The sequence below is a fragment of the Culex quinquefasciatus genome, chromosome 3 (assembly GCF_015732765.1).
Source record: "Culex quinquefasciatus strain JHB chromosome 3, VPISU_Cqui_1.0_pri_paternal, whole genome shotgun sequence".
Lineage (NCBI taxonomy): Eukaryota > Metazoa > Arthropoda > Insecta > Diptera > Culicidae > Culex > Culex quinquefasciatus.
The window spans coordinates 46,968,636-46,992,725 of record NC_051863.1 but is presented as its reverse complement, the minus strand read 5'-3'; the positions used below and the strand labels follow the sequence as shown (position 1 = coordinate 46,992,725).

At 36.1% G+C, this 24,090-nt stretch overlaps 1 protein-coding gene across 1 annotated transcript in view; it reads right to left on the bottom strand.

The window, feature by feature from the left end:
• The window catches only part of LOC6042039 (ras-like protein family member 10B), a 45,487-nt gene extending 22,634 nt beyond the window's left edge, over positions 1-22,853 (bottom strand). The window contains exon 1 of the mRNA XM_038264031.1: positions 22,414-22,853. The gene's annotated coding sequence lies outside the window, so the exon portion shown is untranslated. The remainder of the gene's footprint in view (positions 1-22,413) is intronic.
• Positions 22,854-24,090: the final 1,237 nt, after the last annotated feature.

The window sequence follows — 24,090 nt, the reverse complement described above, 5'->3', positions numbered from 1 at the left end:
GTTTTTGGAGGATTTTCTATGACTTGAGATTTTCTAGAAAATTAAAAAAACGCGTTAAAATGAACCTACTTGTCAAATAAGTTCAATTATTTTCAAAAATAATCACTGATGTTCAATTACAAACAATTTCTGTAATAAAATACCTCAATCTCCATCAACATTTAATGCAGGTCATTGCGAGACTGCTCAAAATGATCTAGATCAAAAATATAAAAGCAACAAAAGCAAAATGTTTGAAGTTAAAACAAAGTTGGTCCATAGAAAAACCTTCAATCCCTAGAAACTTCTTAACAGTCCTTTTTCAATGGGCCTAAAAAGAACTGGATTGACATTCATTATTTCTTTCTCAGTATCAATTCAAAATCATATCACATATTCTAGAGCAGCTCACAACAACCAACGAAACTCTTCGTTCCCCGAAAATCCATGTTTCAATTTTATCAGCCCAATAACAGACAAAAGCTCAACGACAATCCGCTTTGTGTAATACAATTTAGAATCAATCATTTTGAGGGTAGTTCCTCTTCCGGGAATGTTGGAGGTACATTTGTGGATCTTTTACCCTTAACGGTGTCCCCCGGTATTGTTGGTGGCTCATTTAGGGTAAAGTAGCATAGTAAGGACCGTTTTTGTATCGTGATTTAACAGTTTTACAAATTTTGCATTCAGTCAAATTCCGGTGATTCCAACCCACTACCCTAAAACCTAGAATCGTAACAGTGGCACCATTTCGGGATACACAATATTAGCATCGTCGAAAATCCCGGCGGCATCAGCCCAAGCCGGCAATGTCAACATCCACCGGCAGCACACCACCTCCACCGGCAATGTTAAACTAGTTTCACATTTTTGTCGAAGCAGAAGCATCCCACCCAGTTGATCAACTTTCCACCACCCACCCAAAGGGGGTGAGGAGAGGAGGCCGGGTTGGGAAAAGAATTTGATATTGTACAAAAGTGTCGAAAAAGAGCTTGCTTTGTCACGAACGAAGCTTTTCCTCACTTCCACAACGGCCGCTGCTCGTGAACACCTTCTCCCGCCTACTCAGGGGCGGTGGAAATTTCAGCTTGAACACTGAGCCCAGTTATTTCCATAGTCGTCGTCGTTGTTCGAACCTTGCTGTGAAATATGATTCATCGAGGCTCGGAGCGATGATTAGAGATTTTTTTTAACAACTTTGAATTAATTCATTATTGCTTAAAAAAAACAATTTCTTGTTTGAAAAACCTAACCTAACCTAACCTAACCTAACCTAACCTAACCTAACCTAACCTAACCTAACCTAACCTAACCTAACCTAACCTAACCTAACCTAACCTAACTGGCCTAACCTGGCCTGGCCTGGCCTGGCCTGGCCTGGCCTGGCCTGGCCTGGCCTGGCCTGGCCTGGCTGGCCTGGCCTGGCCTGGCCTGGCCTGGCCTGGCCTGGCCTGGCCTGGCCTGGCCTGGCCTGGCCTGGCCTGGCCTGGCCTGGCCTGGCCTGGCCTAGCCTGGCCTGGCCTGGCCTGGCCTGGCCTGGCCTGGCCTGGCCTGGCCTGGCCTGGCCTGGCCTGGCCTGGCCTGGCCTGGCCTGGCCTGGCCTGGCCTGGCCTGGCCTGGCCTGGCCTGGCCTGGCCTGGCCTGGCCTGGCCTGGCCTGGCCTGGCCTGGCCTGGCCTGGCCTGGCCTGGCCTGGCCTGGCCTGGCCTGGCCTGGCCTGGCCTGGCTGGCCTGGCTGGCCTGGCCTGGCCTGGCCTGGCCTGGCCTGGCCTGGCCTGGCCTGGGCCTGGCCTGGCCTGGCCTGGCCTGGCCTGGCCTAACCTGGCCTGCCTTCCTGGCCTAACCTAACCTAACCTAACCTAACCTAACCTAACCTAACCTAACTTGTGCTTATCGCAGAGCGGATTCTGTGAACAGATCACATTTCTCAGAATCAACAGAGGAGGAATGATGCGTGGACATACCATGTGCAATATTTAGTGATTTTTTTTCGGATTTAAATGCATACAAAAAATAAACAAAATAGGACAACTTATCACGCTTTAAAAAAACATCCAACGCAACCCACCGCCAACTGAACGCGACATTTTTGATGGAAAACACTGCCACTTTTCCCTCGCAGTTTTCCACAACTTTTCCCTATTCCTTTTTTACCCTTTTCCCTCAAGCGGAGAACGATGTAAACTTCGCACCCTGCCCTGCAGCGATGGAGTTGTGTACGAGGACTAGCGCAGTGATAAAACCGGATTTCTGCTGATTCAGTGTGGCGAACCCCTCCCTCCCGGCGGCTATGCACATGTCTATATTGAAATTGTGTACAGATAACCGCGGTGGTTCCATTTCTTGGATTCCTTTTCAGTCTGATTCTCGGATTCTGATCCACCAAACTCTAATCCGTTAACCAGCGTCGTGGAAAACGGTTCCTGGAAAAGCTTCTCGTAGAGGGATAAATTAGGAAACTTTCGAGCGGCGAACATCGTCCAACTTTGCCATCGCTCGTGCGGAATTTAATTTCACATATCTCATCATTACCGCGCGTGTGGGCCGCTGTTGCCGTTTGGTGTTGAAAAGTTTCTCCTTTTTTAAACTTTTTGCAAAGCATGCTCCCCAAACAAATAAAAAGTTTCCCAATTCTTGGGGTCCTCATGGGAACGGAGAAGCGGCAGCATGTTTGCGATGTGTTTCTTCTGAATTTGCCTTTTACGCTTTCCACGCTGCTGCTGCTGCTTGGTTTCTTTCGTTAACGAGAGAAAAAGTGGGATTTTTCTTTGAAGGAAAACTTTGTTTTTAACTATGTTCCCAAGCTGAAGTGGTCCACGCCGAAAAGTTTGACTTTTCTTCCAATTTGCTCAAACATAAAAAATACATATTTGAAAAAAAGGAATTTTAACCTTGAGATGATATGAAACCTAACTAAAACCTAATTTTATTATAAATATAAACAAAATTTCTATACACACTCTTTACCACGTTAAGCGTTAAGCGTTAAGGAGGTATTAGACTATGGCAAACAAACAAATTCGCACCTTTTTACAGAAACATACATTTTGCATTGTTTTTGTTTGTTTGTCATAGTCTGATACCACCTTAAATCTTCTTCAAGAGAATATTTATTCTAAACTCAAAGACCATACAAGTTTGACAGTTTTTCGTGATATTTTAAAAATGTATAATGTTTTAGAAAAAAAACAAATAGTACAGCAGAGCAATTGTTCAGAGAGAGATGCGCTGCCATTAAACAAAAAATAATACGAATTTTTGATAATTTTGCAAATTAATTATGGTAAAGTACACCGTTTTTGCGACAAACCCACCTAAAGATGGACATAAAACGAACTTTTTAAAATTGTCCATTGTTAACCATTTTTTTCAAATCTTCAGAAAGTTTTTTTAAAAATTGGCCTAAGATACTTTGAAAATTTGACCACAGGCTGTAATAATAGATACCCAAGTAACATTTTTTCAGGAGTTCTACAAGAGCTCTTCAAGATAGCTACAGCATAGCAGTTTGGACCGCGGTAGGATAAAATTCTCTTCAAAACTTCTTCAGGAGTTTGGAAGAGTACTTGAAGAGAGTTTTATCCTACCGCGGTCCAAACTGCTATGCTGTAGCTATCTTGAAGAGCTTTTGTAGAACTCCTGGAAAAAAATGTTACTTGGGTAGTACAACATGAAACTCACGCAAAATTTTTAGGCCTCAATAATCGGATCAATAGTTGCTAAGAAATCGTTTTGCTATTTGAGCGACAAGCAAAATATCTTCATTTTTTTCCTGGGTTTCCAAAATCTAACCTAGCATTTGAAAAGGTCCTATGAAAACATTAAATGCGGGTTTTGAGGTCTCGGAACCAAAAAGCCTACACCCAAAATCCTCCCGAAAAGGAACCTGAGGAAAGTACTATTTTGCGAGTGTATAGACCTCTCGCGTGTTCATTCGTTTATTGAAACAGTTCATCCTATTGAGTAGAGAGCCTATATAGAGAGGCGAAATGTCACTCTCAGGGTTCCAATCGAACTGTCAAATCGGGGTTCCAATCGAGCAACAAGATCATGCAAGAATAAGGTCGGAATCAATTTAAAATAATTTTTGAAAAAAAACTAGACTTATAACAATCACAAGTATTGTGAAACTGTTGTTGATAATAATCTGTTAGTTTTTGTTATATTTGTGCTTGTTCGGTAGAAGAAAAGTGCCAGCACCAAAGAAAAACTACAAGTTTTCAACCTTAAATTTGAATGACTTTGGTTGTTTGAAATTTCTCCCAGAACATTTCATTTCCTTATGTAGGTCCCTACTATTGAGTTGCTTATATAGACAAATGACCGCAGCTTATTCACTGTACCTTGGTAGCCTATACGGCAAAGGCACGGTTCAATATGCCAAAGGTCTTGGGTTCGAGTCTCGATACCGGTACTGTTTTTGACAGATGAACTTTTTTTTGAAAATGAAACCATGAGTAAAGTTCTCTCGGTAATTTTGGAATTAATTCTCTTCGTCCGCACACAGTAACATTTTACTACCGAACCGTGCTCTTTATCCACTCGTATGCCGATTCCCAGTTCTAGGTGTATGTCTGAAACTTTTTTATCGAATGCCTCTAACAATTTTACGTAAGATTTGTTCAAATGGTGAAATTTCAGAATTCTGAGATTTTTTGAAAATAAAAACTGGGTTTTTCGACGTGCCACGCGCAAAAACGGTAAAATGGCGAAAAAAAGAAAAGGCAACTTTGATAACTTGAAAATTTAAGTAATTTCCTCTAGGCATGTTTTGGGACCCAATTATTTAAACATTTTTGAACTTTTTTTCAAATCATGCTGCTTTCGTGAGATCGTGAAATCGCTGCTAATCTAATCTTATCTAATTTGATCTAATCTAATCCAATCCAATCTAATATTACCTAATCTAATCTAATCCAATCTATTCTTATATAATTTAAACTAATGAAAACCCAAATCTAATCTTATCTAATAGTTTCTTTGTTTCTTTGTTTCTTTGTTTCTTTGTTTCTTTGTTTCTTTGTTTCTTTGTTTCTTTGTTTCTTTGTTTCTTTGTTTCTTTGTTTCTTTGTTTCTTTGTTTCTTTGTTTCTTTGTTTCTTTGTTTCTTTGTTTCTTTGTTTCTTTGTTTCTTTGTTTCTTTGTTTCTTTGTTTCTTTGTTTCTTTGTTTCTTTGTTTCTTTGTTTCTTTGTTTCTTTGTTTCTTTGTTTCTTTGTTTCTTTGTTTCTGTTTCTTTGTTTCTTTGTTTCTTTGTTTCTTTGTTTCTTTGTTTCTTTGTTTCTTTGTTTCTTTGTTTCTTTGTTTCTTTGTTTCTTTTTTGTTTCTTTTTGTTTCTTTGTTTCTTTGTTTCTTTGTTTCTTTGTTCTTTGTTTCTTTGTTTCTTTGTTTCTTTGTTTCTTTGTTTCTGTTTCTTTGTTTCTTTGTTTCTTTGTTTCTTTGTTTCTTTGTTTCTTTGTTTCTTTGTTTCTTTGTTTCTTTGTTTCTTTGTTTCTTTGTTTCTTTGTTTCTTTGTTTCTTTGTTTCTTTGTTTCTTTGTTTCTTTGTTTCTTTGTTTCTTTGTTTCTTTGTTTCTTTGTTTCTTTGTTTCTTTGTTTCTTTGTTTCTTTGTTTCTTTGTTTCTTTGTTTCTTTGTTTCTTTGTTTCTTTGTTTCTTTGTTTCTTTGTTTCTTTGTTTCTTTGTTTCTTTGTTTCTTTGTTTCTTTGTTTCTTTGTTTCTTTGTTTCTTTCTTTCTTTGATGAATTAATCGAATTGACAAGATATTGAATTTTCTTCGAAAATACTATCAATTAATTTCCCCATATTTTCTCACTTCCAGCAATTCTTAGATCCCTGCGCCAATTTATTAAACTCTCCAGCGACGCAAAAGTTTCGCCACTTAATTAGGCGCTTCCTTTTTTTGTCTGCGTTCGGGAAATCCCACGGGCACAACAAAAAGAAAAATAGCACACGGACGCAGAAGACATCTATCTCACGGAAAACTTTTACGTTCCAACGAAATTGCGAAAAACAACCCTGCAGTGGCGAAAAATATGACAAAAATAATTAGCCTGAGAACGCAGCAAAAATTGTTTTGCTTCCGGTTTGACGCGCCCCAAATAGCACGGCAGCACTTCGATCAATATCGCGGGTGAAGAGAAAACTCTTAATTTAGGCGGATATTTGGATATATTGCTTGGGAAATAACTTGGGGAAATTTTGGGTGGATATTTTGGTGGACTCTGATGGAAATGCTGCACAGACATTTAATTTGGGTATTTTTTGCTTAATTTCGCTGAACTGGGAGGAGGGAAAACATAATAACGCAAACGATATAAAACGATCAATAAATTAACGGTCAACAACACACAGTTTAAGAGGAGGTGTTTTTAGAACTCAAAAACAAATGTAATAAACATTCACTTCTTTTTCATGTGGGTCATTCCAGGTCAACTGAGTACACTTTTGGACTCGACCTTCACCGATTTGGACCAAACTTGGAGGGAACGTTCATCTATTGATAGTTAACAGAAATCCCAATTTTGGTGCTGGTTGGACCATCCCTCTATTTTTGGCACCGCCCTCCTTTTTGACGATTTTCTAAAAAAACTTTTTTTTTCTTTTAATCATAACTTTCCAAATACTTAGGCAAAAGACTTTCTACGGGTTGCATTTTCTGGAAAATTGGCCAAAGAACTCGATTAAAATAAAAAAAAAAATTTAACCCCTTTAATGCCCACTAATATTATATTTTAACGTTTTAAGTATTCAAATTCAGTTTTGACCAATTCTTATATTTTTATTTGTTTTATTTTATCACCATCGTGTTCCCCGGACAATATTACATAAATATCAATCAAGAACTCAAACTAAAATGAACTTTTGGCAAGATACATTGATTTTACTGAAAAAAGTTAGATTTTACGCAGCACTCGGATGTACATGGTGTATTTTTCAACAAAAAGGGATGAATCCCGCATAGTTCGGTTTTTATATGTGAAAAACTTATTTCGGATTTGCATTCATAGGACAGTGTGCAGTGCAAAGTCAAACTTTTTTTCAGTTAAATCGCTATATCTCTCGCCAATAGTTCATTATAGTTTGAGATCTACATTGAATTTTTTGTAAAGTTGTCCGGAGAACACGATGGTGATAAAATAAAACCAATAAAAATATAAGGAATTGGTCAAAAGTGAATTTAAATACTTAAATTATATTTTATATAGGTTATATTTTATTTATATTTTATTTTAATTGAGGGTTTATGTTTAATTGAGGGATTTAAATTGGGGTTTATATTTTATTTTAATTGAGTTTCTTGGACAATTTTCTATAAAATACAACCTGTAGAAAGTCTTTTGCTCAAATAGTTGCAAAGTTATGATTAAAAGAAAAAAAAGTTTTTTAGAAATCGTCAAAAACGAGGGCGGTGCCAAAAATAGAGGGGTGATCCAATCAGCACCAAACTTGGAATTTCTGTTAACTTCCAATAAATGAACGATACCTCCAAGTTTGGTTCAAATCGGTGAAGATCGAGTCTAAAAGTGTGCTCAGTTGACCTGGAATGACCCATATTTTTTATAAAAAACATTTTAATTCGTTGCTAAGGGAGCGTTATTTAAGGATGACCCCTAATGAGACCTCATTGCATAAAATTATGGCGCAGTGGTTATCCCGGAACGTCGGAACGGAATTTGGAGCAACATTAATATAGTAGAAGGTTTAATTGCATTCCACAAATGGCTCTATGAAACGATTTAATTGCAGTTTTATGGTTTCGCTAATGTTGGCGGAGGCGTAACTGCGTCGTCACCGTGTTTTCATTGTGAATGAAAACGCTATTTGAGCTCAAATTGATTAGAAAATAAATGGTGTAGAATAAGGTTATCATTTGAAAATTTCACAATTTGGTTCAATCGTACATTTCAAGGAATTTTTAAGATAAGAGAATGATAAATATGTCGTTTTTCAATCTAAATTCTTCACAAACCAAACTCTTCAAACGCAATCTTTTGACTTGCCTTCGACAAATTGGTTTGATGTGCGTGTGTGTGCGTGTGTGTGTGTGTGATGAAAGCAGCTCAACCCACCAACAAATCACCACCAGACGGGGCCCAGGATATGAAAGATTCCTTTTAATCTTTCTTCCATCCCGGTTATCCTTTCAAATTTGTCCCGCACCACCCCCGCGCTCTAGGAGACCATTACGGAAACCAGCCAGACGAGAGGAAATCTGCCCTCTCCTACCTCTGTCATCAGAGTGTCAACACTTGTTGGTGATTTGGAGGTGGTAAGGTTTAAAGTTCAGCTATGAGGCGCTTTTCTATCAAAAAAGCTCATAAGTTCATGTGAAAATGATAGTATCAAATAACAAAAACATAAAAATTAATAATTTTGATTGAACATTATGAAAAAAAAATTAAACAATTCAAAAATGCTTTAATCCTACCATTGCTAGTAACATTTTCCTGAGCTGTGGAGCAAAAGCCATGATTCAGTCATATCACAAGTCTCGTCCCAGTGATGGATGGCAGACGGCTCTTCAACGATGTTGATTTTCCATTGGTTTGGTCTCAAAGCAAAAGTATAAATACAGTCTACCTTGAGAAAAATTAAATGAAATAGAATTTTAAACATTTTTTTTTTCTTGAATCTTAAAATAAAGTCGCCGAAATTGTAGCGATTTTAAAGGGAATTTCATGATTTTTCTTCCACCGCAATGAAAGCAGATATTGCTTCGTCGGAGAAGATGGATAAATAAAAGTACAAATATGAAAATATTGTTTGTGAGGGAGCTCTCTTGAGGCCTAGGGATATCAATAAATAAGAAAGAATGGAGCTCGGCCGGGATGATGAGCACAAAGCAAGCATTTATCTTGGAAGTGGAAACGTTCGGAAAATTGTTGATCGTTAACGTGGTTACTTTATTTTCAGTTTGATTTTGTGTATACAGTAGGGTTTATGAAATTTGATGAGTTCAGATCTTGATAAAAACTCAAATCACTGCAAAAAAATCTAAAATAGATAAGAACTATTTGGAGCACATTGAGGAACTATTACTTATTAATTATTATTCAAAGAAAGGATTTTTTTAAAATTTTTGACAAATTCAAAATTGTTGGACTTTAGATCGGCGAGAGATGCAAAATTATAGGAAATAAATATTTCCATAATTTCATTGACAACACTCGAAACTTTTTAAGTTGATGTCAGTAAACGCTTCAGTTTCGTCACGGAATGATAGTCTTGAGTTGTAGTCCTTATCCATTTGTATAACTTTGCCGGCAACTGTTTCGGTTTTTTACCTGTGGAAGGCACAATAGTCATCCAACTTTCATCAATTCTCAGATGTAGGACTTTCATTAATTTTAGACAAACTTTCCTGAGGACACAATTTTTTTGGGATTTTTTGCTGAAAAGTTATTAGCTTCCGAAAAGGACCATTTTTGCGCGGCCTGCTCAAAGGGGTAACATAACAGGCGCACTGCCAGGCAGGCAGGCTGGCAAGTGAACAGGCACGTGCATTTAAAAATATTTGTTTCTAGGTAGCCCCCTTTTGCCTTCTGTGAAAAATGGTAATTTTCAGAACCTAATACTTTTCAACAAAAAATCTCTAAAATATGGTGTCTTCGGGAAAATTGTTCTAAATTAAATTTTTCGATGCTCCGCAGCAAAATCGGGAAAATGACGAAAACGAGGGAACAAATGTTTTTTTTTTATTAAAACGTAGCCCTTTATCAAAAATCTGTAAAGTACTTTTCGAATGCAAATTCAATTTTGCATTAAAAAATAATGTCAAATCTGTTTTTGCATGAAACTTAGATTTTCTACAAAAATCACTATTTTTTCAAAAATTCATAACTCGGTGGTAAATTTTTTGACCATGTTTCTCTATGGCTCAAAAGTTGCGGATTTTTGTCCCCTAAAACATATCAAAAAATCTCTAAAATCAAAAAAAATACGTATTTTGGGAAATTGAGTTTTTGTGAAAAAATGTTAATAAAAAAAAGCGCCGGTTTTTTTTCTTCCGTGTGCCTATTTTTTTCTCAAAAGTCCTCAACAATACCTACAACTTTGCCGAAGACACCAAATTGATCAGAAAATTCACTCAAAAGTTACAGTTGTTTGAATATTTACATACAATTTTTGTATGAACAGCAGCCAAAATTGTATGGAGACTTGTATGGGTGAACCAATGACGCAAAATAGCTTATTTGGTCATAGGGAAGGCCCCCACAAAGTTTGAGCCAAATCAAAAAATACAAATAAAATCCATTTGCGGGTTTGGTAGAGAATTGCTCATTCAAATTTTATATTTAAAACATTTTCTAGGTTTGAATGTTCTTACAGTATGTAAAAAAAGTATTTACACCCCTTGGGCACTATGCACATTTTGTGATGAAACATGTAAAAAATTTAAAGTTTGACAGAAACCTAGTACTACGTTTTGTTCAGAAACTCATGCCAAACATTTTGCTACAAAAAGCTCATGAAAAGATGATTTCTATAAAAAGTTATATAACAAATACTATTACGAAAATAAAAAAGGTGCAAAAAAGTTTGTACACCTTTCGAAAAATTAACATAAATAATGTTATTTGTTGACAAATCACCATAAATCCAGTCTCCCAACTCCAAATAGGCATCCTTGACTGGGGACCATCCATAATCCACGTGGACACTTTTTTGGAAATCTTAAACCCCCCCCTCCCTTCGTGGACAATTGTCCATACAAAAAAAAAATCTTTTTTGTATGGACCGTGGAGAATCGCCAACCCCCTCCTAAGGTGTCCACGTGGTTTATGGATGGTCCCCTGATTAAAAAAATAATTTGTTTTGAATATAAAATTTACTAACTTCTTAGTATAAAAGTTTATATAACTCTGGAAATTCTATATAAAACTTATCTAAACTTAATTTTGCAAACTTTTAATTCAAATAAATGTCAATATATTACCATAGAATTGCTAAATAAACATTTTGGAGTGGGTATAACACCGTTTTGGGGGTATTTGTATCGATAGAATAGATTTTTCGTTGGAATTTCGTACCAACCCGGAATTACGTCGTCGGAATATCCGCCGGCATCTGAACCGGTCCACAATTCACAAGTCAACCTATGTGGCATCAGAAAGGGCATAAAATTTCCGATCTTTTGATACCCATACATCCAGGTTTTCTATAAAACCCACGTTTTTAAATACCTAAGCAAAAACGTTGTTATGGTTTCGTTTGAGCAATCTTCCAAAAATGTATGGACTTTTGTAATTTTTGTTCTCGTGGATCAAACTTACTTTTTGCCCAGGTATTTAAAAACGTGGGTTTTATAGAAAATCTGGATGTATGGGTATCAAAAGATCGGAATTTTTATGCCCTTTCTGATGCCACATAGGTTGACTTGTGAATTGTGGACCGGTTCAGATGCCGGCGGATTTTCCGACGACGTAATTCCGGGTTGGTACGAAATTCCAACGAAAAATCTATTCTATCGATACAAATACCCCTTAAACGGTGTTATACCCACTCCAAAATGTTTATTTAGCAATTCTATGGTAATATATTGACATTTATTTGAATTAAAAGTTTGCAAAATTAAGTTTAGATAAGTTTTATATAGAATTTCCAGAGTTATATAATCTTTTATACTGAGTAATTAGTAAACCTTATATTCCATCCAAAATTATTTTTTTAATCAGTCAAGGATGCCTATTTGGAGTTGAGAGACTGGATTTATGGTGATTTGTCAACAAATAACATTTTTTGCCTTCCTCACTGAGGTAAGGCTATAATCCTGCTCTAAAAATGAACTTTGTATAAAAACGTCGTAGACCCACCTTCATGTATACATATCGACTCAGAATCAAAAACTGAACAAATGTCTGTGTGTATGTGTGTGTGTATGTGTGTGTGTATGTGTGTGTGTATGTATGTATGTGACCAACAAACTAGCTCATGTTTCTCAGCACTGGCTGAACCGATTTGACCCGAACCTGTTGCATTCGACTTGGTTTAGGGTCCCATAGATCGAGTTTTATACAGATTGAAGTTTCGATAAGTAGTTCAAAAGTTATGTATAAAAATGTGTTTTCACATATATCCGGATCTCACTTAAATGTATGTAAACTATGTCTGGATCCACCATCCGACCCATCGTTGGATAGGTTATCAAAAGACCTTTCCAACGAGCCCAAAACATTGAAGATCTGGCAACCCTGTCTCGAGATATGGCCATTTAAGTGATATTTATGTACTTTTTGGAAGCCGGATCTCACTTAAATGCATGTAAACTATGTCCGGATCCACCATCCGACCCATCGTTGGTTAGGTTATCAAAAGACCTTTCCAACGAGTCTAAAACATTGAAGATCTGGCAACCCTGCCTCGAGATATGGCCATTTAAGTGATATTTATGTACTTTTTTGTAGCCGGATCTCACTTAAATGTATGTAAACTATGTCCGGATCCACCATCCGACCCATCGTTGGATAGGTTATCAAAAGACCTTTCCAACGAGTCCAAAACATTGCAGATCTGGCAACCCTGTCTTGAGAAATGGCCTTTTAAGTGATATTTATGTACTTTTTGGAAGCCGGATCTCACTTAAATGTTTGTAAACTATGTCCGGATCCACCATCCGACTCACCGTTGGATAGGTTATCAAAAGACCTTTCCAACGAGTCCAAAACATTGAAGATCTGGCAACCCTGTCTCGAGATATGGCCATTTAAGTGATATTTTTGTACTTTTTGGAAGCCGGATCTCACTTAAATGCATGTAAACTATGTTCGGATCCACCATCCGACCCATCGTTGGATAGGTTATCAAAAGACCTTTCCAACGAGTCCAAAACATTGAAGATCTGGCAACCCTGTCTCGAGATATGGCCATTTAAGTGATATTTATGAACTTTTTGGAAACCGGATCTCACTTAAATGTATGTAAACAATGTCCGGATCCATCATCCGACCCATCGTTGGTTAGGTAGTTGAAAGACCTTTCCAACGAGTCTAAAACATTGAAGATCTGGCAACCCTGTCTCGAGATATGGTCACTTAAGTGATATTTATGTACTTTTTTATTCCGGATCTAAAAAGTAGATGAAATTTGTGTACAACCCCATCAAATCAGCCATTGTTGGTAATGAGTGAGGAAGGCTCCAACCACATAGGTGGATTAAGTTAGTTTTATGTTAATTTTTCGAAAGGTGTACAAACTTTTTTTGCACCTTTTTTATTTTCGTAATAGTATTTGTTATATAACTTTTTATAGAAATCATCTTTTCATGAGCTTTTTGTAGCAAAATGTTTGGCATGAGTTTCTGAACAAAACGTAGTACTAGGTTTCTGTCAAACTTTAAATTTTTTACATGTTTCATCACAAAATGTGCATAGTGCCCAAGGGGTGTATATACTTGTTTTACATACTGTACCTGATTATTTAAATATCTGAATACAAAATTGTACGACCGTATGTCAACATAAATAAATAAATAAAGTTCTCTGCAGTCCACATTCGATTATTCCAAAACCTCTGAAAGAAAATAAATTGAAAAAATGAGAGAAAAAAAATCCTAAAAATATGTTGTAGAAAATGCTAAACAATCTTATACAAAAAAAGAGAAGTAAAATTTTCCGTTGATTAATTTTATCTCTTGAACAGAAATCAAAAATTAAAAAAAAACTTAATTACAGTTTGTGGCTTTATCACGAATATTTTTTTGATGGTGATAAAATCCAGTGATTTTTCAACAAATAATTTTTTTAACATTTTTTTTAAATTCTATGTATTTTTAATTCATCACATATTTTTTTAAGACTATGTTCCTCCTTTTGAAATCACCTAGAAAAATCGGGAAGGAAATAAAAAAAATCAGAATGCTTTAATTTTTTATCGGAAATAGAAATTTTATCAACTAAAAACAATTTAAAATGCATTTTCCTGCGATAAAAATGATATATTGTATATTTGAACTCGATTTGAAGGATTTTCAATTGTTGTGAAATCACGATGGTCATTACCGCAAAAAGTTATTTTTCTCACTAAAAAAAATGTTACGTCAATATGTACTCAGATAGTTTGAAACCTAATGATAGCAAAACGACTTTAAAACGACTGGTGGAAAATGCAATTGAAAACACGACCTACATTTAAATGTTTAAACTTTGTTTCGATTAGAGGGACATAAACTTAAATAAAATATTTGAAATGACCTTCTTTAATTTTGACTGTTTAAGCATAAGCATAGCATAGATGCCCAGTTGCTACTCCATTTTTAACCAGGACCTCCAGAAGTTACATCCACGAGCCGTGGAAGATAAGTGGGAGCTATCTTTCCTCGCTTCGCATCTTCTCAAAGGCCCCTATCATGCTGATCAATACCGACGCCGGCCACGACCAGTGGTTGGGTCACGGGGAAGTGGATGGGAATGTTAATTTGGAATGACCTTATTGAATTTTGACTGTTTAAGATAAAAATAAAATTATTAAAAAGAAATACTTTCAATTGACGACCGAGCCACGTAGCCCAGTGGTAACGCTTCCGCCTCGTAAGCGGTAGATCGGAGTTCAAATCCCGGCTCGGACCAACACAACTGGTGATCTTTTCCCTTCTGGAATCGATTGCTTAGTAAAGGGAAGGTAGTGTATCGTCACAAACTGGACCTTATCACGACACCTTAGGGAGGCGACCTATGGAATGTTAACATTAACCTTAACATGTTAACATTAAGTTGAGAATGAAACTGCCACTGAATCCGCTTTGTAAATGCCGGCCCCGATACTCTTCAAGGGTGTTCCTCTCAGGAACTGGGAAAGATTTACTTTTACTTTACTTTCAATTGACAATTGTAATGAATACAACAAAACATGTTTTTCAAACGTGTTCTATTTCTATCCAAACAAACTGCAAGAAATACCTTGTGAAATTAGCTTTTTTCGAGTTCAACCACGATACTTTGCGTGGAAAAGAAAATGTTTTCTCACAAACTCATTAATATAAGCTGGATCAACTAACCTGAATCGTACCCAAGCCTCCAAACCACTCTTATCGCAAGGTAGCCATACCGGCACACGACCGGCCAAACTAGATTGTCGGACATCAATAAATAATCCATTATTCGGTGAAATCCACCTCGCCTTCTACTTCGTTTCTTTTTCCGTTTCCGTGGATATAATGTCACCGGGAGAAGTTGAACAAGTCCTAATTGGATCCTTGCTAAAACCAACAACCATCATTCAGATGTAGGCACCGGAAAAGCCCACACCCGCACACTATCGGTTCTAATAAATTATTTCATATCGATTTTCCAAGGCCGGCAACATTCATCTGGGGGGACGACAAACGAATGGAAACCCCTTGGACAGACACAGAAATCGAGAAAATGAGGGAACAAAAACCGGCCGATTGCCTTTATTGCCAGTGCTTTGTACAACTTAACGATATCCACGAGCATAAATAATGCAGGCAAATATTGATAAGAGCGAGAGCTTTTTGCAGCTTAGCCAAGCTTGGCTAATGAAAAGGGCTGGGGTAAAAAAAATGAGGGAAACACTTGGCAAACAATGGCTACGGGCTAAATACATGGACCATCATCAGGGGCCAACGACGGTATCGCTTTCAAAGCGTAGCTTTCCCGGAATGCACCTCCCGCAGGACACGATAATTTGGTGTCGGCACGTGGTGACTGTGGGAGTCACGTTCGTGGAACTAGGTGAATAAAAATTGAGTCGGTGTTTTTCGCTTTTTCATTTTTGAAATCTTAGACGTGGTTGAAGCTTGCCTGCACGTGTGAACAGGACATCATGAGTCAGGTTTGGTCCTCCAGGATGAGTGAGGTGTCGTATGAGCAGGTAATTCTATTTGTTTAAAAAAAATCATTCCTCTCTCTCACTATCTAGAAAATACCTGGTGAATGATCATCATGAGGCGTTGCAAACGTGTGAATCGGTTAAATTTGTAATTGATTTCAACATTGATGTTCAAATTTCCATATTTTTTCTCTTTTTTGTTGCATCCAACTTCGTTCTCAAATTGAAAGAGAAATGAAATTTTGAGTTTTTTTTTAATTATATTTATTTAGATTATCTTTTCCATGTAAATTCATTCAGTTAAAATAATATTGAGTGTCCAATCACAATCGGTGACTTTTCACCTTTATTTTAAATACTAGCAACTGTCTCTTATTCATGACTCGGGTTAGTTTTCAAAAAGCCGTAAGCGCCACCGTGCCCTCCAACACTTATTTTCGTTTTTCTTGAAATTGAAGCGAAATTTCATAGATTGTTAGTTTAGGGCATTTGTATGACGTGTAGATGAACAATCTCAAGTATTTTTTAAATTGGTTTATCGTTAGTAGGTCGAATACCGATGCAAAAAGGGCTGTGTTTACCAATGGCTCTTAAGTCCTTTTGAGAACTTTTGAGTATTGTAGCTTTCGCTATTCAGTGCAAACTTGAATTATTAGGAAATACACGAATTACTGATTTACTATGGAATTCAAAGATTTACAACGAAATTGCTAGGTAGGGGAACAGCATCTAATTCCAGCGTGCCTCTAATGTTGGCAGGTCAGAACTTTGATATTCAATTAAAGCTAATTAAAAGCATTTTCAACTGAAATCGAGTGATAAACAGCTCAATAAGAAGTGAGCAAGCAAGTTTCTTTCAAAAGTTTTGCAAAATTAGTTATTTAAATAGTGAAAATCAGCAAATTGGATGGAGTTAGGAGCGAGAGCTTACCCGAGCAGACGGAAATAACTTGGGATGGTCAGTTTTTGATATTGTGAGATGATCGAAATATGTTATTGGAATGATCGGATTAGTTGTTCCCGAGCAGACGGAAATAACTTGGGAAGGTCAGTTTTTGATATTGTGAGAAGATCGAAATATGTTATTGGGATGATCGGATTAGTTGTTAATATAACAAAAATCAATAACAAAGATTTGTTCGAAGAATAACTTAAACAGTTATTATGTTGTTATTGCAATAACAAATAACACAGAAGGAATCATGATGGAATAACAAGATTTGTTATTTTGTGCGGAGAGGTGGAGCAGCATAATAACAAAAAATGTTATTGAACTGGTATGTCTCCATAACAAAAAAAGTTATTGTTTTGGTTTATTTGTAATTTGCAAATAAATCTGCAGTTACCATAACTCCTCTGTACTAGTCAGGGCTCCAAGCGACTTTGAATCCATACTTTGAAGACAACTCCGACTCTGGATGCAGGATATGACGTCAACGACGACTTCAGCTCTCCAAAAATACCCGACTTCACAGATTCCGACTCCAAGTAAACTTAAGCAGAATCTGATGCAGTCTCCAAGGTCTCACTCCAGCTCGTACTTCAACGTCAGCTCTGACTTCCTGGCACTGTGAAAATAATAACAGTTTTTGTTATTCACACTTCAAATATTCTCAATAAATAAATCAATTCCGTTAGGGAATATAACAAACATTAAAAAAATGAACTCTCAAAAGTTAATTTTATCGGATTAAAAAAAAGCTTGATAGTGAAATAAATGACCCCGATGAAATTGGTCAAAATTATTTCATTGTTCTAGCCAATTTAAGCAAAGTCCCTTAGGGGGTATATCAAATAATCAAAAAAAAAATAACTTTCAAAATTTCAACTTTTTAGAATAATTTTAGCTTAAGGACCCCATTTCTTGGCCAAAATAATGACCCTGAAGAAATTGGTCAAAATTATCCAATAGTTCTAACCATTTTAAACAAAGTCCTTTAGGGGGTATATCAAATAATTAAAAAAATTAACTTTCAAAATTTCAACTTTTCAGAATAATTTTAGCTTAAGGACCCCATTTCATGACCAAAATAATGACCTCGACGAAATTGATCAAAATTATCCCAAAGATCTAAACATATTTAACAAAAAAAAAATAATAGCAGATTGTGTTATGGACATTTAGGAACTTTTCCATTTGTGTGATTTATGGTAATTTTATTTCTTAGTCAGTATACCGAACGAATAACAAATTTTGTTATTAGGAGAGTTTTTGAAATGTATAACATTTCCTCTTATTAGCGTGTTATTAAACATTTTCAATAGAATATCACTTCAATACCAAATTTTGTTATTTTATCAGTAACTGTTATTATTTTTTCTTCTTGAAGTTGAACTTCAGAATAAAATAATAACACTTTTTGTTATTTTAACAGGATTCGTTATTAAAATATTATAAATTTTGTTATTACCGTCTGTCCGGGTATTTACCCCAATTGTTCGATGATTCCAAAGTAGGGCGTCCAATTTTACCGGATTTTGAATTTCCCGGGAAATGGACTACATAAATAAAAATTGTTGAATATACCTAAACACACCTGTTATCAATTATATAATCGATTATCAGGGTGACCACTTAAATTCCATTTTCAAATTCCCGACATTTCCAGAAAGCTCAAATAATAGGCTGATTCCAAACAAATAGCTTTCTGAAAAAAAATGTCAATGTCAACCATCGAAAAAAAATCTAAATGAATTTAGAAAATCAAAAAATAGGCAATTTTTGTATACACAGATACTGAACAACGAATAAAAATAAACTTCAAAAATTAAAATTTATTTAGAAGGATTTAGAAAAATATCAAGGAATCCATAAAAAAGTGTTTTTCCAAATTCCCTTTCCAATTTTATAATTTTTGACATTGAATATTTTATCAACGTTGATTTATCGCTGTTGAATGTATTTAACTGTTTTTGTTTTGTTTTGTTTTTTTTTTCAATAAAACTCAGTTTGATATGATTTTATGTTTTCCTACTTTTCTTAGCAAAATGTTTAAAGAGACATATTTTTTAAACAATTTTGCATTTCTTGGATAAATGTTGTTTTTTGCCATTTCAATATCTATAGTAGGAATTTTACAGATAATTACAAAACAAGTTCAAGTGTAACATTTGCAAAAAAAAAATTGAAATTTCTTAATGAATTTAGTAAAACAATTAAAAATATTTACTTAAACAAACTATTGACAAACTTAAGTTAGAATCTGTTTTCAAATATTCAATGGGTAATTCTCTACCAACTCACACGAAATCGGGAAAAGTTGCCCCGACCCCTTTTCGATTTGCGTGAAACTTTGTCCTAAGGGGTAACTTTTGTTCCTGATCACGATTCCAAGGTCCGTTTTTTGATATCTCGTGACGGAGGGGCGGTACGACCCCTTCCATTTTTGAACATGCGAAAAAAGAGGTGTTTTACAATAATTTGCAGCCTGAAGCGGTGATGAGATAGAATTTTGGTATCAAAGGGACTTTTATGTAAAATTAGACGCCCGATTTAATGGCGTACTCAGAATTCCGAATAAACGTATTTTTCATCGAAAAAAACACTAAAAAAGTTTTAAAAATTCTCCCATTTTCCGTTACTTGACTGTAAAAAATTTTGGAACGTTTCATTTTATGGGAAATTCAATGTACTTTTCGAATCTACATTAACCCAGAAGGGTCATTTTTTCATTTGGAACAAATTTTTTCATTTTAAAATTTCGTGTTTATTTCTAACTTTGCAGGGTTATTTTTTAGAGTGTAACAATGTTCTATACTGGTATCAATAAACAAATATAATTCCATCTTTTTTAAGGTTTGCAAAAATATTACAATTTTCATAACAAATTAATGTGTAAATTACGCAAAAAAACAATAGTAGGTATTTGAAAACGTTTTATATAAATTAAAAAAAAACTAACAAACAATGCAGGTTTGATTTTGTTGATTGTTTATTTGATCAATTTTTCTTGAACAAGAAAAGCAACTATTCTAGACTACTTTTCGTTTAAATTACAATTAATAAATACAATTATAAAATATGTACAAATATTAAATAAAATTAATAATTATCTGCGGCAGAAGACAGATTACTCTAAAAATTGTGAAGAATTCTTTTTAAAAAGTGTACAAAAATCTCACAGAAACCAGCAAAAAAAATCTGTCTTAAACAAATCTGCTTGTGTCCAGAAAAAATACAAATGCCTGAGAAATATTCAAAAATTCATTTTATTTTAAACTTTATTAATTATGTTTTGGGAAAAAATCAAAAGTTGTTATTACTTATCAAAGAAACTGAAAATTGCGAATAATGTGATTAAAGATATTGAATATCTATTGAACCCTCATTCCCCCCCTAGAATGACCAAATTCCCCCCCCAGGGGGGAATTCCTCACCGGTTGAGAAACACTGCCTTAGAGGGAGTGACATTGGGTCAAATGAATCTAAAATGATGCTCAAATACAACGATATGGTAAAAACAAGTAATCCAACAGTGTTTTTTGTTAGAGGGAACCGTATTGACATGCTACAATGTTTGAAGCGGAAATTTTCAAACATTTGGGTAGTTTTCGAGCAATTCTAACAAAAATGTTAGAAGAAAAATGATTTTTTGAGAGGTAAATTTTGGCCAAAAACGTATCTTAACTTTAGACAGCTGCCAAAATAACAGGATCTCTGGAGTTTTTTTAAATGGTCCAATAAACCAAATTTCCAGTTTTTGGTTTATTGGACCTTTTCAAAACAAAAACTCCAGATTTGTTCTAGCAACGAGATTTTTTTCAGCGAAGTCATCTTAAGATGTCCTACACAACACTTTTAACAGAATTCAGTTTCATTGAGAAGAACCTGAGAAATGGTAAAATCCGTAAAAAATCACTTTGACCCAATCTCACCCCCACTGACGGTACCCCCTTAGGGACTTTGCTAATATTGGCAAGAACTATGGGATAATTTTAACCAATTTAGTCAGGGTCATTAATTTGACCATGAAATGGGGTCCTTAAGCTAAAATTATTCTAAAAAGTTGAAATTTTGAAAGTTGATTTTTTTAATTATTTGATATACCCCCTAAGGTACTTTACTAAAATTAGCTAGACTTATGGAATAATTTTGACCAGTTTATCGTGGTCATTTATTTGACCATGAAATGGGGTCATTCAGCTTAAATTAAACTGACAAAATTAACTTTTGAAAGTTGTTTTTTTTTATGTTTGTTATATTCTCTAAGGGAATTGATTTATTCATTGAGAATTTTTGAAATGTGAATAACAAAAACTGTTATTCTTTTCACAAAGCGAGAAAGTCGGAGCTGACGTTGAAGTTCGAGCTGGAGTGAGACCTCGGAGACGGCATTGGATTCAGCTAATTTTCAGCAACTTTTACTTGGAGTCGGAATCTGTGATGTCGGGTATATTTGGAGAGCTGAAGTCGGTGTTGACGTCATATCCTGCATCCAGAGTCGGAGTTGTCTTCAAAGTATGGATTCAAAGTCGCTTGAAGGAGCCCGACTCTGCAGCCCTGACTAGTACAGAAGAGTGATGGCAACTGCAGGTATATTTGCAAATGGCAAATAAACCAAAACAATAACTTTTTTTTGTTATGGAGACATACAACTTTAATAACAATTTTTGTTATTATGCTGCTCCACCTCTCCGCACAAAATAACAAATCTTGTTATTCCTTCATGATTCCTTCTGTGTTATTGGTTTATTATTGCAATAACAACATAATAACAGTTTAAGTTATTCTTCGATCAAATCTGCGTTATTGATTTTTGTTATTTTAACAACTAATCTGACAATCCCAGTAACATATTTCGATATTCTCACAATATCAAACTTCCCAAGTTATTTAAGTCTGCTCGGGTTACTAGAAAATTCATAACGATATCCAATCCAATTTAATTTCTATGGCATACATTTCTGCAGACCCACATTACCTTTCCTTTCTCAATAATAAAATTCAATTAGTGTTTCGCAATCTCTCATTGCCACCTTGCAAACATCTTCAACAACCGTTGAAAATCCAAGCCCACCACATGCCATCGCTGCTTTCCACATCACAGGTATCAAATATCGCATCCTACTCGACACACACATACACCCGTCGAATAACCGGGTACCGGAGGTATAGATTTCAAATTAAGTAAATGGATCCATCGCCGATCAAACGGGACTGGGGGGGTTGCCCTTTTTCCTTGCACATTGCGAGCAAACAACGCTGTATTTCCCAGCTATTCAGGATATTGGCCAGCAATGCACTTTCATCACTCCATCCGACTGAAGTACCACATCCCGGGGACGCGGTCAACAAACCTTCGCTCGACGTCCTGACGTCGGTGCAAAACGGTTCTCAGTGAGGCTCTAGCCCAGGGGACACCCTGATTGCATAACACACACTTTCGGGTTCAGCCCTTTCCCGAGCGCGAGCGCTACTTCCTGTGATGAGTTACCGCACGAGGATCCTGTCTGCCGTTGATTCGGTTGACGGCGGAATCCAATATAGCGGACCTCCTACCTTCTGAGGGGAGGTGAAGAACCGGTTGTCGGAATTTCTGCTAACCGCGCTCCTTCATCCCAAGTATTCCAAAGAATTCGCTGTCACTTTGACTGGCTTCAGCACGTCGTCTCTTCAGACTTGTTCCGAACTTCCCGGCCCCTGAAACTCACCGTTTCTTGCGCTCCTCAACTTTACATTTATCATAAATATTTATCCACTTCCGGCGCTATTTGCACTTTCATCGGGGCTCACTCGGCCAGCCAGCAACCGCAACTCTCTGTCGTGTTGCAAACTTTTGCCTTTATTCATACAGAAATCCGATTACTTCTTATCACAACGCAAACCCCCCACGGAATTCCTTCAGCTTTCAGGGTGGTATCCTTTTTTGGCCTCCCGTCCCACCACAGGAAAAAAAAAAAACTCCGAAAAAACAGGAACCGCGCCAGACGACGACACACACACGCGAGCGCGCCCAAAAAAAGGAAGAAAAAGCAGCAACTTGCAGAAAGCAGCAAAAAAGCTCTCCTTCAAACGCACCACGCAAAACTGAAGCCGCGGCCACCGCCAAGTTCCGAGAGGGCGAACCGAACGCGAGCGAATCTCATCTTCGACTGGCGGTGGCCGCGCGAAACCGAAGTCGACGTCTCCGGTCACACCGGGAGAACTCGGCACAGCATCCCGTTCTCTGACAGAAGGGAACCAAGCTAGAGAGAGGATGTTACGATTCTCTCTGGAATTTCATGCTTCGGTGGGTTTGAAATTGGGGGTTCTGGTGAGTTCCCAGAATGGACAGTGTTGCCAGTTTGTTACAAACCACTGTTTTTAATAACTATTTACTAACAGAAAGTTGATTGGCTGACGCTAGACAAATCCTATACACAACACCAATGCAATCATAATTTGGTACGGTATGTCCTGTAGATACTGTGAAGTGTGATCCGTTTTTAGAATCATTTCGTCAGTAAACACAACGCAGTAGGGCTGGCAATAATTTTTATAAAGGATTTTCGGGTACCAGTCCAGACTCGGTTATTCGAAGGCCTCAGTAAAATTTTACTTCGGAAAAACGAATCTTCGGATAGTCGAATCACGAAAAAAACATTTTTGCAAGATGGCGGCTAAAAATGGCGTGACTAAATGTTTAAAAAATGTATTTTTGTATTTTATGGACAATCAACTATTCAATTTGACTAAAATAGGATCGCTTGAAATTGAACAATACAAAAAACCTTCTTTTTTCGTCTTTCGATTATCCGAAGTCCCATACAAACCTCCGGATAATCGAACTTCGGATAATAGAGGCTTCGGATGATCGAGACTGGACTGTACTGCAAATAATGATCCAAAAAAGTGCTTGAATGTGTAATCTAATCACAAAATTTTGCAGCATATTTTCATCTGACTGGCTGCGTAAGTGTTAAATTAGATTAGTTTAGTTTAGTTTAGTTTAGTTTAGTTTAGTTTAGTTTAGTTTAGTTTAGTTTAGTTTAGTTTAGTTTAGTTTAGTTTAGTTTAGTTTAGTTTAGTTTAGTTTAGTTTAGTTTAGTTTAGTTTAGTTTAGTTTAGTTTAGTTTAGTTTAGTTTAGTTTAGTTTAGTTTAGTTTAGTTTAGTTTAGTTTAGTTTAGTTTAGTTTAGTTTAGTTTAGTTTAGTTTAGTTTAGTTTAGTTTAGTTTAGTTTAGTTTAGTTTAGTTTAGTTTAGTTTAGTTTAGTTTAGTTTAGTTTAGTTTAGTTTAGTTTAGTTTAGTTTAGTTTAGTTTAGTTTAGTTTAGTTTAGTTTAGTTTAGTTTAGTTTAGTTTAGTTTAGTTTAGTTTAGTTTAGTTTAGTTTAGTTTAGTTTAGTTTAGT